General features: G+C 42.2%; 1 long non-coding RNA gene across 1 annotated transcript; it reads left to right on the top strand.

Moving 5' to 3' along the window:
* Positions 1-214: 214 nt before the first annotated feature.
* On the top strand, positions 215-1,596 carry LOC135532374 (uncharacterized). Its single transcript, XR_010454345.1, has 4 exons — positions 215-294; positions 492-582; positions 671-766; positions 1,221-1,596. It is a non-coding gene; the product is annotated as an uncharacterized LOC135532374 (long non-coding RNA).
* Positions 1,597-12,092: the final 10,496 nt, after the last annotated feature.

Below are 12,092 nucleotides of genomic sequence, written 5' to 3'. Positions count from 1 at the left end.
GTCAGAAATTCAGTTGAAATAACTAGGAAACCATAGTATTGACAGAAGTTTTGCCTGGAGGGAGGTCATAAACTTCAGGCTGTGCATGATTGCGGTTATAGCCATGGGAGTAATGTCATTTTGCTTGTTGATCGGCTGTGAGAGGTGTGGATGGGTGGGGCAGGTACAGTAGCTGCAGAAAGAGTATAAAACAGGGCTGCAGAGGGCAGAGAGACGCCACACTACTACTGACGTCCAGAAGACATCATCCAGATAAACAGCCATCAATCAGACAGCATCGTCCAACTGTAAGAGGTATGTTGTTTTCACTGAGAATCTTCTTTGCAAAGGTGTATAGGAGTGGGCAAAGTGGACAAGTGGACAGGTAGGAATGGATGGAGAAGTGTAGGTGGACGTGTACGTGTGTGTGTGTGTGTGTGTGTGTGTGTGTGTGTGTGTGTGTGTGTGTGTGTGTGTGTGTGTGTTAACAAGTTGTGCTCTATGTGCTTTAGTAAAGGATGAAGATCCAGAGTATGTTACTGCTGTTCGCTCTAGTGGGTGTCCTGCTAGCAAGTTCCCTCAATAAAGATAACTCTGAGGAAGGTATGTCTTGTTTGTAAATGTGTACTACTTTACTGCCCGGGTTTCATCTGATAAAATCTAGTAAAATGAAAAAAAAATTCTTCCTCAGCTCTCCTGCAGGAGGATGATGTAAAAAATGGACAGGCTGCCTTTTTGGCAAAGTTGGCTACTCTGAAGACCAGCCCCTCTGAAGATGAAGCAGCATGTGAGCCATCTATCTGTCTATCTATCTATCTATCTATCTATCTATCTATCTATCTATCTATCTATCTATCTATCTATCTATCTATCTATCTATCTATCTATCTATCTATCTGTCTGTCTGTCTGTCTGTCTGTCTGTCTGTCTGTCTGTCTGTCTGTCTGTCTGTCTGTCTGTCTGTCTGAGCAACAGTAAATTGTCAACGGGAGGTTAGCAGATGGTGGTTGGAAATGCGGAGGGAGTAACATGGCTAACTCCATCTCTACAGTTAATTAGCATCATGTTTCATAGAGGGAAATATTTTTTAAATGGTAGTCAAATACTGGTCTTACAACAGTAAGTTTAAAAGGTAGTCACTTATAATTGTGATATGTTTTGAAAATGTTGGAGTGGTTTTAAAATGTTTATTTTTAAAAAGGTTATTTTCCATAAAGATGATTTAAAACTGTATTTGACAGTTTGGGGCAAGCTTTGGAACGCAGCCAAGGACCTTGTTGGGTGAGAAGCGACCAGCATGGGGATGCCAAGGATCCCTTTCAGTCTCCATATGGAATCAGCTATCACCTCTGAAGTCATCACTAACATTACCTCAGTGAATCATTCCAACAACCATCCATCAATGATTGTCAAAAAAACAACAGTAATACAGTTAATTGGTACTTTGGTACTGAGAAGAACTCATCAACATTCTGAAGAATATATGTTTTATCCATGAACATGTACATTATGTCCTGACACAGGATAGTTGGTTGGTCAAGTTAGTGGATAAATAATTGTATGGTGTATGGTTGACTTGTCATATTGTGATCCTCCAATAAACTGTCAAGCATAAGACATGTTTCGTCATTTTTTTATTAATCTTACATGTTTAGCAGTGTTTCAATTACATCATACATGTTTCATAATATTGTTTATTTCATGTTTCTATTCAGTGTGAACAATGTGAACTTGACCATAATACAGATGCAGTGCATGCAGAGCAAATTACATCAGATTACACTGAGCAGTAATAGTAGTACACATATCCACACACACACACACACTAGACATACTGTTTTGAGAGTTAGCTTTGTTGAGTGAGCTTGATAACAGCAGTAACATATCCTGGATCTTCTAATAAGCTACATCCTGAATTCAAAATGGGGAAAAAACTTTGTTAGTAAATCAAATCAAATCAAATCAAATCAAATTTTATTTGTCACATACACATGGTTAGCAGATGTTAATGCGAGTGTAGCGAAATGCTTTTGCTTCTAGGTCCGACAATGCAGGGTAATGTGTGTAGATAAGTGACAAAGTGAAAGCATGTTTATAGGTATTTTTGCTAATTTATTGAAAATGAAATACAGAAATATCTAATTCACAACAAATGTTGGAATCACAGTTGGCAGTGATTACAGAGTCTTTCTGGACAGATCTCTAAGAACTTGCACACCTGGATTGTACAATTTTTGCCAGTTATATTAATTCTTCAAGCTCTGTCAAATTGGTTGTTGATCATTGCTAGACAACCATTTTCAAGTCTCGCTATAGATTTTCAAGCAGATTTAAGTCACAACTGTATCTCGGCCACTCGGGAATATTCACTGTCGTCTTGGTAGGCAACTCCAGTGTAGATTTGGCCTGGTGTTTGATGTTATTTAGTTAATTAATAACTTCCCCATGCTTTTTTTCTATCCATGTACCAATAGGTGCCCTTCTTTGCGAGTCATTGGAAAACCTCCCTGGTCTCTGTGGTTGAATCTGTGTATGAAATTCACTGTTCGACTGAGAGACCTTACAGATAATTGTATGTGCGGGGTACAGAGATGAGGTAGTCATGTAAGAATCTATTATTACACACAGAGTGAGTCCGTGCAACTTATTATGTGGGACATTTTCACGCCTGAACTGATTTAGGCTTGTCATAACAAAGGGGTTGAATACTTATCGACTCAAGACATTTCAGTTGTTCATTTTTAAGTAATTTGTGGAAAAGAATTTGTAAAAAACATATTTCCACTTGGACATTATGGGGAATTGTGAATAATCTCCATTTAATCAATTTTATTTTCAGGCTGTAACACAATAACATTTGGAAAAATTCTAGGGGTGTGAATAATTTCTGAAGGCACTGTACATATTTTGTTCTAGAGTTCGTGAAGCAGCTGAAAATACTGTCCCCTGCTGATGCTGAAACTTCGGATGTTCTGAATATTGATTTGCTATTTTCCATAGGAGTGAGAGTTGTGGTCGTGTTTGAAAATCCTTGAGACAGTTCCCTGCCAGAGTCTACAAGGACATGTTTAATAGTGGTGGATATAAAATTACAGTCTTGAGTTAGAATCCCATTAACTTTTAATTTGGGATGTTTTTTTTTACTTTTCAGCTTCTCTCCTTGTTTGTTTGTTGAGGTTTTCCCAATTAAAAAATCGGACAACATTTTCAATAACACAATGAGGTCTACCAGATAATTTATTAGAATGCTGTAAGTACAGGAAAATGTTGCTCAGTGGGAAATCAATATCCAACAAGTCAATGACAACTGTGTTGCAACTGTTAATGCAAATTAATTACTTAAAAATCATACAATGTGATTTTCTGGATTTTTGTTTTAGATTCCGTCTCTCACAGTTGAAGTGTACCTATGATAAGAAAATACAGACCTCTACATGCTTTGTAAGTAGGAAAACCTGCAAAATCGGCAGTGCATCAAATACTTGTTCTCCCCACTGTATATCTTTTTTTCTCTGTATATATTTCGTTTTTATGTTTTTTATATTTTTAACCTCAACTTCTACATACTCTCCTGCAACCCACCTCACCCAATTTGGTATTAATCCACTATTTTCTATACTTTAGAACCGGATCCCCCAACAGAAGCTAACCAGCAAAACTAGCTTCTAGCTCGTAGTAGGTTAGTCAATGCTAGCGGTCATCAGCTAACCTCAGCCCGGATAACTCCTGCCAGTCTGCACAACGCTATTCAACACAGAGCATATCGGACTGCTTCCTCTCTACACATCTCCACATCTCCGGATTCCTACCTCAAGCTCTGAATCTTTTTACATGGATCATCGCAGTTAGCTATCTGCTATCTGAGTGGCAAATCCTGGCTAACGTCTCTGTCCCGAAGCATGCAGTAGTTAGCCTGGAGCTAGTCTCTTGTTAGGTCCATCTCCTGGCTAGCTGAAGAGGTCCATCAGCCACTCCTTGGGCTACAATGCCTATTTTGCCATTTGGCCTTGACCCCTTTATCTGCCAACACGGAGCCCTGCCGATCCATCACAACTGGTCTAGCGACGTAATCCACCAAAGGAGGTTTCAACAGGCTCCTCCATCGTTATGTCCCCTGAAGGCATGTCTGCTAGCCTGCTCTCTGTGGCCCGCTACCGATCATTGCAGCTAGCTAGCTGCTATCCGAGTGGCTACTCCTGGCTAATGTCCCTGTCCTGAAACAAGCACCAGTTAGCCTGGAGCTAGCCCAGAGCTAGGCCCACCTTCCGGCTAGCTGAAGAGGTCCATCAGCCAATTTCGTGGGCTACAATACCTAGTTTGCCAACTTGGCCTGGACCCTTTTACTGCCTACACGGAGCCCTGCTGATCCATCATGGCTCATGACCCTTCTGCTAGCCTGCTAGCCCTATCCTTTTCAACCTCTCTTTCGTATCATCTGAGATCTCCAAAGATTGGAACGCTGCCGTGGTCATCCCCCTCTTCAAAGGGGAAGACACTCTCGACCCAAACTGTTACAAACCTATATCTATCTTACCTTGCCATTCTAATGTCTTCGAAAGCCAAGTTAACAAACAGATCACCGACCATTTCGAATCCCACCGTACCTTCTCCACTATGCAATCTGGTTTCCGAGCTGGTCATGGGTGCACCTCAGCCACGCTCAAGGTAAAAGACATCGATAAAAGACAGTACCGACCTGGCCAAGGCTTTCGACTCTGCCGATCACCACATTCTTATCGGCAGCCTTCATTTCTCAAATGACTGCCTCACCCGGTTCACCAACAACTTCTCAGACAGAGTTCAGTGTGTCAAATTGGAGGGCCTGTTGTCCGGACCTCTGGCAGTCTCTTTGGGGGTGCCACAGGTTCAATTCTCTGGCTGACTCTTTTCTCTGTATACACTAATGATGTCGCTCTTGCTGCTGGTGATTCTCTGATCCACCTCTCTACGCAGACGACACCATTCTGTATACTTCTGGCCTTTCTTTGGACACTGTGTTAACTAACCTCCAGACGAGCTTCAATGCCATTACAACTCTCCTTCCGTGGCCTCCAACTGCTCTGAAATCCAAGTAAAACTAAATGCATGCTCTTCAACCGATCTCTGCCCGCATTTCAATACTCTGGACTGATCTGACTTAGAATATGTGGACAACTACAAATACCTAGGTGTCTGGTTAGACTGTAAACTCTCCTTCCAGACTCACATTAGGCATCTTCAATCCAAAATTAAATCTAGAATCGGCTTCCTATTTCGCAAAAAAACATTCATTCATTCAAACACTCATTCTTCCAAGCATACCTTCTTAAAACTGAATATCCTAACGATCCTTGACTTCGGCGATGTCATTTACAAAATAGCCTCCAACACTTTACAAAATAGCCTCCAACACTCTACTCGGTAAATTGGAGTGTCATCCATTTTGTCACCAAATCCCCATATACTACCCACCACTGTAACCTGTATGCTCTCGTTGGCTGGCCCTCGCTTCATATTCATCGCCAAACCCACTGGATCCAGGTCATCTATAAGTCTTTGCTAGGTAAAGCCCCTCATTATCTCAGCTCACTGTTCACCATCGCAGCACCCACCCGTAGCATGCACTCCTGCAGATATATTTCACTGGTCATTCCCAATTCCTTCTTTGGCCGCCTTTCCTTCCAGTTCTCTGCTGGCAATGACAGGAACGGAATTGTAAAAATCACTGAAACTGGAGACTCTATTCTCCCTCACTAACTTTAAGCACCAGCTGTCAGAGCAGCGTACAGATCATTGCACCTGTACATAGCCCGTCTGTTAATAGCCCATCCAATTACCACAACCCCATATTGTTATTATTTTTTTGCTTCTTTGCACCACAGTATCTCTCCTTGCACATTCATCATCTGCACATCCATCACTCCAGTGTTTAATTGATGAATTTTAATTACTTCGCCACTACGGCCTATTTATTGCCTTACCTCCCTAATCTTACCTCATTTGCACACACTGTATAAATACTTTTTTTTCTATTGTGTTATTGACTGTACGTTTGTTTATTCCATATGTAACTCTGTGTTGTTTGTGTTGCACTGGTTTGCTTTATCTTGGCCAGGTCGCAGTTGTAAATGAGAATTGTTCTCAATTGGTTTTCCTGAAACTCCCCATCCCCGGCCTACCTGGTTAAATAAAGGTGAAATATAAAAATAAAAAATACCCAGTGAATATAGCCAAGTTATCGTTACTCATTGTGCATTCATTATTACTTTTATTATTACATGCTTCATTTTCTTTTATTTCTCTGTTTTCTTTCTTTTTGCATTGTTGGGAAGGACCCATTAGTAAGCGTTTCACTGATATTCTACACCTGTTGTTTATAAAACATTTGACAAATACAATAGTATTTTATTTGATCTGTCACGACTTCTTCCGAAGTCGTTGCCTCTCCTTTTTCGGGTGGTGCTCGGTGGTCGACGTCACCGGTCTTCTAGCCTCTTGAAACTCTGGGGGCGCAATTTCATTTTTGGATGAAAAACGTTCCCGTTTTAAACAAGATATTTTGTCACAAAAAGATGCTCGACTATGCATATAATTGATAGCTTTGGAAAGAAACCACTCTGAATTTTCCAGAACTGCAAAGATATTGTCTGTGGGTGCCCTAGAACAGGAGCTACAGGCAAAACCAAGATGAAACGGCAACCAGGAAATGAGCAGGATTTTTGAGGCTCTGTTTTCCATTGTCTCCTTATATGGCTGTGAATGCGAGAGGAATGAGCCTGCCCTATCTATCGTTTCCCCAAGGTGTCTGCAGCATTGTGACGTATTTGTAGGCATATCATTGGAAGATTGACCATAAGAGACTACATTTTCCAGGTGTCCGCCCGGTGTCCTCCGTCGAAATTGGTGCGTCATTTTCAGCTGCTGGTATTTTTCCATGGGATTCTGAGGGGAAAGCATGCTTCCACGAACGGCATATCAATGAAGAGATATGTGAAAAAACACCTTGAGGATTGATTCTAAACAACGTTTGCCATGTTTCGGTCGATATTATGGAGTTAATTCGGAAAAAGTTTGACGTTTTGGTGACTGAATTTTCGGTTCGTTTCGGTAGCCAAATGTGATGTACAAAACGGAGCGATTTCTCCCACACAAAGATTCTTTCAGGAAAAACTGAACATTTGCTATGTAACTGAGAGTCTCCTCATTGAAAACATGCGAAGCTCTTCAAAGGTAAATGATTTTATTTATTTGGTTATCTGGTTTTTGTGAAAATGTTGCGTGCTAAATGCTACGCAAAATGCTAAGCTAGCTTGCAATACTCTTACACAAATGCTTGATTTGCTATGGTTCAAAAGCATATTTTGAAAATCTGAGATGACAGTGTTGTTAAGAAAAGGCTAAGCTTGAGAGCAGGCATATTATTTTCATTTTATTTGCGATTTTCAGAAATCGTTAACGTTGCGTTATGCTAATGAGCCTGAGGCTGTATTCACGATCCCGGATCCGGGATGGGGAGTATCAAGAGGCTAGCCATCATTGATCCATTTTTCATTTTCCGCTGGTTTTGTCTTGTTTTCCCACACACCTGTTTTCAATCCCATTCATTACCTGTTGTGTATTTACCCTCTGTTTCCCCTCATGTCTTTGTCAGAGATTGTTTTATTGTCAGTGTATTTTTATGTTGTACAGGTGCGCGACGGGTCCTCGTACCCATGTTTGTTTATGTCTGTACATTTTCGTGTTAAGGAGCATGTTACGTGGACATTTATTAAAAGACTCCATTTACACTCCATTTTGACTCTCCTGCGCCTGACTTCCCTGCCACCTATACACACGACGTTGACATGATCCCTCAATTGTTACTGAAACGGGCTGGGAATACACTTTGTATTGTTTCTACTGCTGATTGCCTACTTAAGAATATTGTAATATTCACAAAACTTCACCCATTGTGTTATACCCATGTCTGTGATCTGGCTGTAATTGTTTAAGACTGTCTGACAGGATATATGAAAGCGGAGGAAAACATCAGGGATGACCACGCAATAATTGTGTATGATCTTTTATGTAGAAAAACCCTTAAGAATCTTTCCCACCAAGTTACTTCATTCCTCAGTGGCAACATGTACAGACACAAACATGGGGGGTTGGATACAGTTGTATTTCTCAGCAGGATAATACATTTCTTTATCTCAAAGACACCAGAATGCCTTTCCAAGGGGTCTTGAGTGTTCCTGAGTGGTCCAGCCTCATTCCTGACTTAAATTTGTTTTAAAATCAGAGGTTTGACTATTGCTGTCCATCAATAACCCCCAAAGAAATGTATTGAGCTTGAGCAATTTTGTGTTGTGAGTTGTGCAAAGTTGGTACAATATTATTCAAAATGATTCACAGCTGTAATGGCTACCAAATGTGCTTCCACCAAGCTTTAACTCTGAGGGTGTGAAGACTTATGAAATGTTTCTATAATATTTCTTTAACTTTTAAATTGTGGAGTAGGTTGTGTAGATCCCTTTTGAGAACATTTTAATGAAGCAAAATGTGAATACTGTGCAATGGGTGTGTCGAGTTTCACTTCCGACTTTATATATATTGTAAGAGTTCAGAGACCAGACGGAGGAAGACGACATGACTGCACTCTCCTCAGGAGATAGGTACTCAGTGTAAAGCCAAGATGGCATAGCAGTCAGACGTCCTTTGTCATCGTCTTGTCGTGTCCCGTGTATATATATATTTACATCTTTCTTTGCATATCTTCGCATATCACACATGCTATGACATCACCTGGTTTCAATGATGTTTCTAGAGACAATATCTCTCTCATCATCACTCAATACCTAGGTTTACCTTCACTGTATTCACATACTACATTACCTTTGTCTGTACATTATACCTTGAAGCTATTTTATTGCCCCCAGAAACCTCCTTTTATGCTCTGTTCCGGATGTTCTAGGCAACCAACTCCCATAGCTTTTAGCCATACCCTTATCCTACTCTTCCCCTGTTCCTCTGGTCATGTAGAGGTGAATCCAGGCCCTGCAGTGCCTAGCTCCAATCCTATTCCCCAGACGCTCCCTTTTGATGATTTCTGTAACCGTAATAGCCTAGGTTTTATGCAAGTCAACATTAGAAGCCTCCTCCCTAAGTTTGTTTTATTAACTGCTTTAGCACACTCTGCCAACCCGGATGTTCTAACTGTGTCTGAATCCTGGCGTAGGAAGACCACCAAAAATTCTGAAATCTCCATCCCCAACTACAACATTTTCAGACAAGATAGAACAGCCAAAGGGGACGGTGTTGCAATCTACTGCAAAGATAGCCTGCAGAGTTCTGTCCTAATATCTAGGTCTGTACCCAAACAATTTGAACTTGTACTTTTAGAAATCCACCTCTCTAGAAACAAGTCTCTCACCGTTGCCACCTGCTATAGACCACCCTCTGCCTCCCCGCTGTGCTCTGGACAAAATATGTGAACTGATTTCCCCATGTATCTTTAGAGCTCGTGCTGCCTGGCGATCTAAACTGGAACATGCTTAACACCCCAGCAATTCTACAATCTAAGCTTGATGCCCTCAATCTCACACAAATGATCAATGAACCTAGCAGGTACCACCCCAAAGCCATAAACAAGGGCATCATTGCACCTGTGCATAGCCCATCTGTTAATAGCCCATCCAATTACCACAACCCCATATTGATTTCCCCCATGTATCTTTAGAGCTCGTGCTGCCTGGCGATCTAAACTGGAACATGCTTAACACCCCAGCCATCCTACAATCTAAGCTTGATGCCCTCAATCTCACACAAATGATCAATGAACCTAGCAGGTACCTCCCCAAAGCCTTAAACACGGGCACCCTCATAGATATCATGCTAACCAAATTGCCCTCTAAATACACCTCTGCTGTTTTCAACCAAGATCTCAGCCTCATTACTGCCTCATTGCCTGCATCCGTAATGGGTCAGCGGTCAAACGAACTCCACTCATCACTGTCAAACGCTCGCTGAAACACTTCCATGAGCAGGCCTTTCTTATCGATCTGGCCGGGGTATCCTGGAAGGATATTGATCTCATCCCGTCAGTAGAGAATGCCTGGTTATTTTTTTAAATGCCTTCCTCACCATCTTAAATGAGCATTCCCCATTCAAGAAATTTAGAACCAGGAACAGATATAGCCCTTGGTTCTCTCCAGACTTGACTGCTCTTAACCAACACAAAAACATCCTATGGCGTTCTGCATTAGCATCGAACAGCCCCCGCGATATGCAGCTTTTCAGGGAAGCTAGAAACCTATATACACAGGCAGTTAGAAAAGTCAAAGCTAACTTTTTCAAGCAGAAATCTGCTTCCTGCAACACAAACTCAAAAAGGTTCTGAGACACTGTAAAGTCCATGGAGAATAAGAGCACCTCCTCCCAGCTGTCCACTGCACTGAGGAGAGGAAACACTGTCAACACCGATAAATCCACTATAATTGAGAATTTTAATAAGCATTTTTCTAAAGCTGGCTATGCTTTCCACCTGGCTACCCCTACCCCGGTAAACAGCACTGCACCACCCACAGCAACTTGCCCAAGCCTTCCCCATTTCTCCTTCTCCCAAATCCAGTCAGCTGATGTTCTGAAAGAGCTGCAAAATCTGGACCCCTACAAATCAGCCGGGCTAAACAATCTGGACCCTTTCTTTCTAATATTATCTGCCGAAATTGTTGCAACCCCTATTAATAGCCTGTTCAACCTCTCTTTCGTGTCATCTGAGATTCCCAAAGATTGGAAAGCAGCTGCGGTTATCCCCCTCATCAAAGGGGGAGTGACACTCTAGACCCAAACTGCTACAGACCTATATCTATCCTACCCTGCCTTTCTAAGGTCTTCGAAAGCCAATTCAACAAACAGATTTCCAACCATTTCGAATCCCACCATACCTTCTGGGCTATGCAATCTGGTTTCAGAGCGGGTCATGGGTGCACCTCAGCCACGCTCAAGGTCCTAAACGATATCTTAAAACAGCCATCGATAAGAAACAATACTGTGCAGCCCTATTCATTGACCTGGCCAAGGCTTTCGACTCTGTCAATCACCACATTCTCATCAGCAGACTCGATAGCCTTGGTTTCTCAAATGATTGCCTCGCCTGGTTCACCAACTACTTCTCTGATAGAGTTCAGTGTGTCAAATCGGAGGGTCTGTTGTCCGGGCCTCTGGCAGTCTCTATGGGGGTGCCACAGAGTTCCATTCTTGGACCGACTCTCTTCTCTGTATACATCAATGACGTCGCTCTAGCTGCTCGTAAGTCTATGATCCACCTCTATGCAGACGACACCATTCTGTATACTTCTGGCCCTTCTTTGGACACTGTGTTAACAACCCTCCAGACGAGCTTCAATGCTATACAACTCTCCTTCCGTGGCCTCCAATTGTTCTTAAATACAAGTAAAACTAAATGCATGCTCTTCAACCGATCGCTGCACGCACCTGCCCTCCCGTCCAACATCACTACATCAAATATTGTGTGTAGACAAAGGGAGCCATTTGTTGTTTTGTGTTCCCTTTTTGGCCATGGCCTTTTGGTCATCTCCTTAGTTTATGTTTATTATTTCTACACAGTTGTTTCAGCGTTGAAAGCTAGTTTGTACTGCAATTATTTGGTTGGGCAAAATAACCTATTTTGTGACAATAGAAAATGAACCACAATCACTGCCTCCGGTCTCCCACCTGTGCAAGTGTCTTTTGGATGAGCTGATCCGTCACAACTGGTGGAGAATGAAGGCACCTTGAGGCAAGACCACAATCAATCCCCTTTTTGTGGCTGTGGTTCTTTTTATCTTTTGGAAGCCCACTACACCCGCTGACAGGCATGAGCGAAGAGTTGCTAAGTCAGCCAACGGCCTGCGCCATCACCCAACAGGAGACCCTAGACATCCTCAGGTCCGAACTAGCAGACAGACCATCTCCCAGGGATTGTTTGATGCCCAAATTCAGCGCGCTGATTCCATGTCTGTCTGAGGACAATGATGTGGAGACCTATCTACTGGCCTTCGAACGATTGACTCAGTATGAGAGATGGCCTCAGGACGACTGGGAAGGATTCCTTGCCCCCCTGCTCACAGGTGTATAAGCACTTTGACATTGAG

Source organism: Oncorhynchus masou, unplaced genomic scaffold, assembly GCF_036934945.1.
Source record: "Oncorhynchus masou masou isolate Uvic2021 unplaced genomic scaffold, UVic_Omas_1.1 unplaced_scaffold_1845, whole genome shotgun sequence".
Classification (NCBI taxonomy): domain Eukaryota; kingdom Metazoa; phylum Chordata; class Actinopteri; order Salmoniformes; family Salmonidae; genus Oncorhynchus; species Oncorhynchus masou.
The sequence above is the reverse complement of the archived record's forward strand: the minus strand, read 5'-3'. Positions and strand labels throughout refer to the sequence as shown.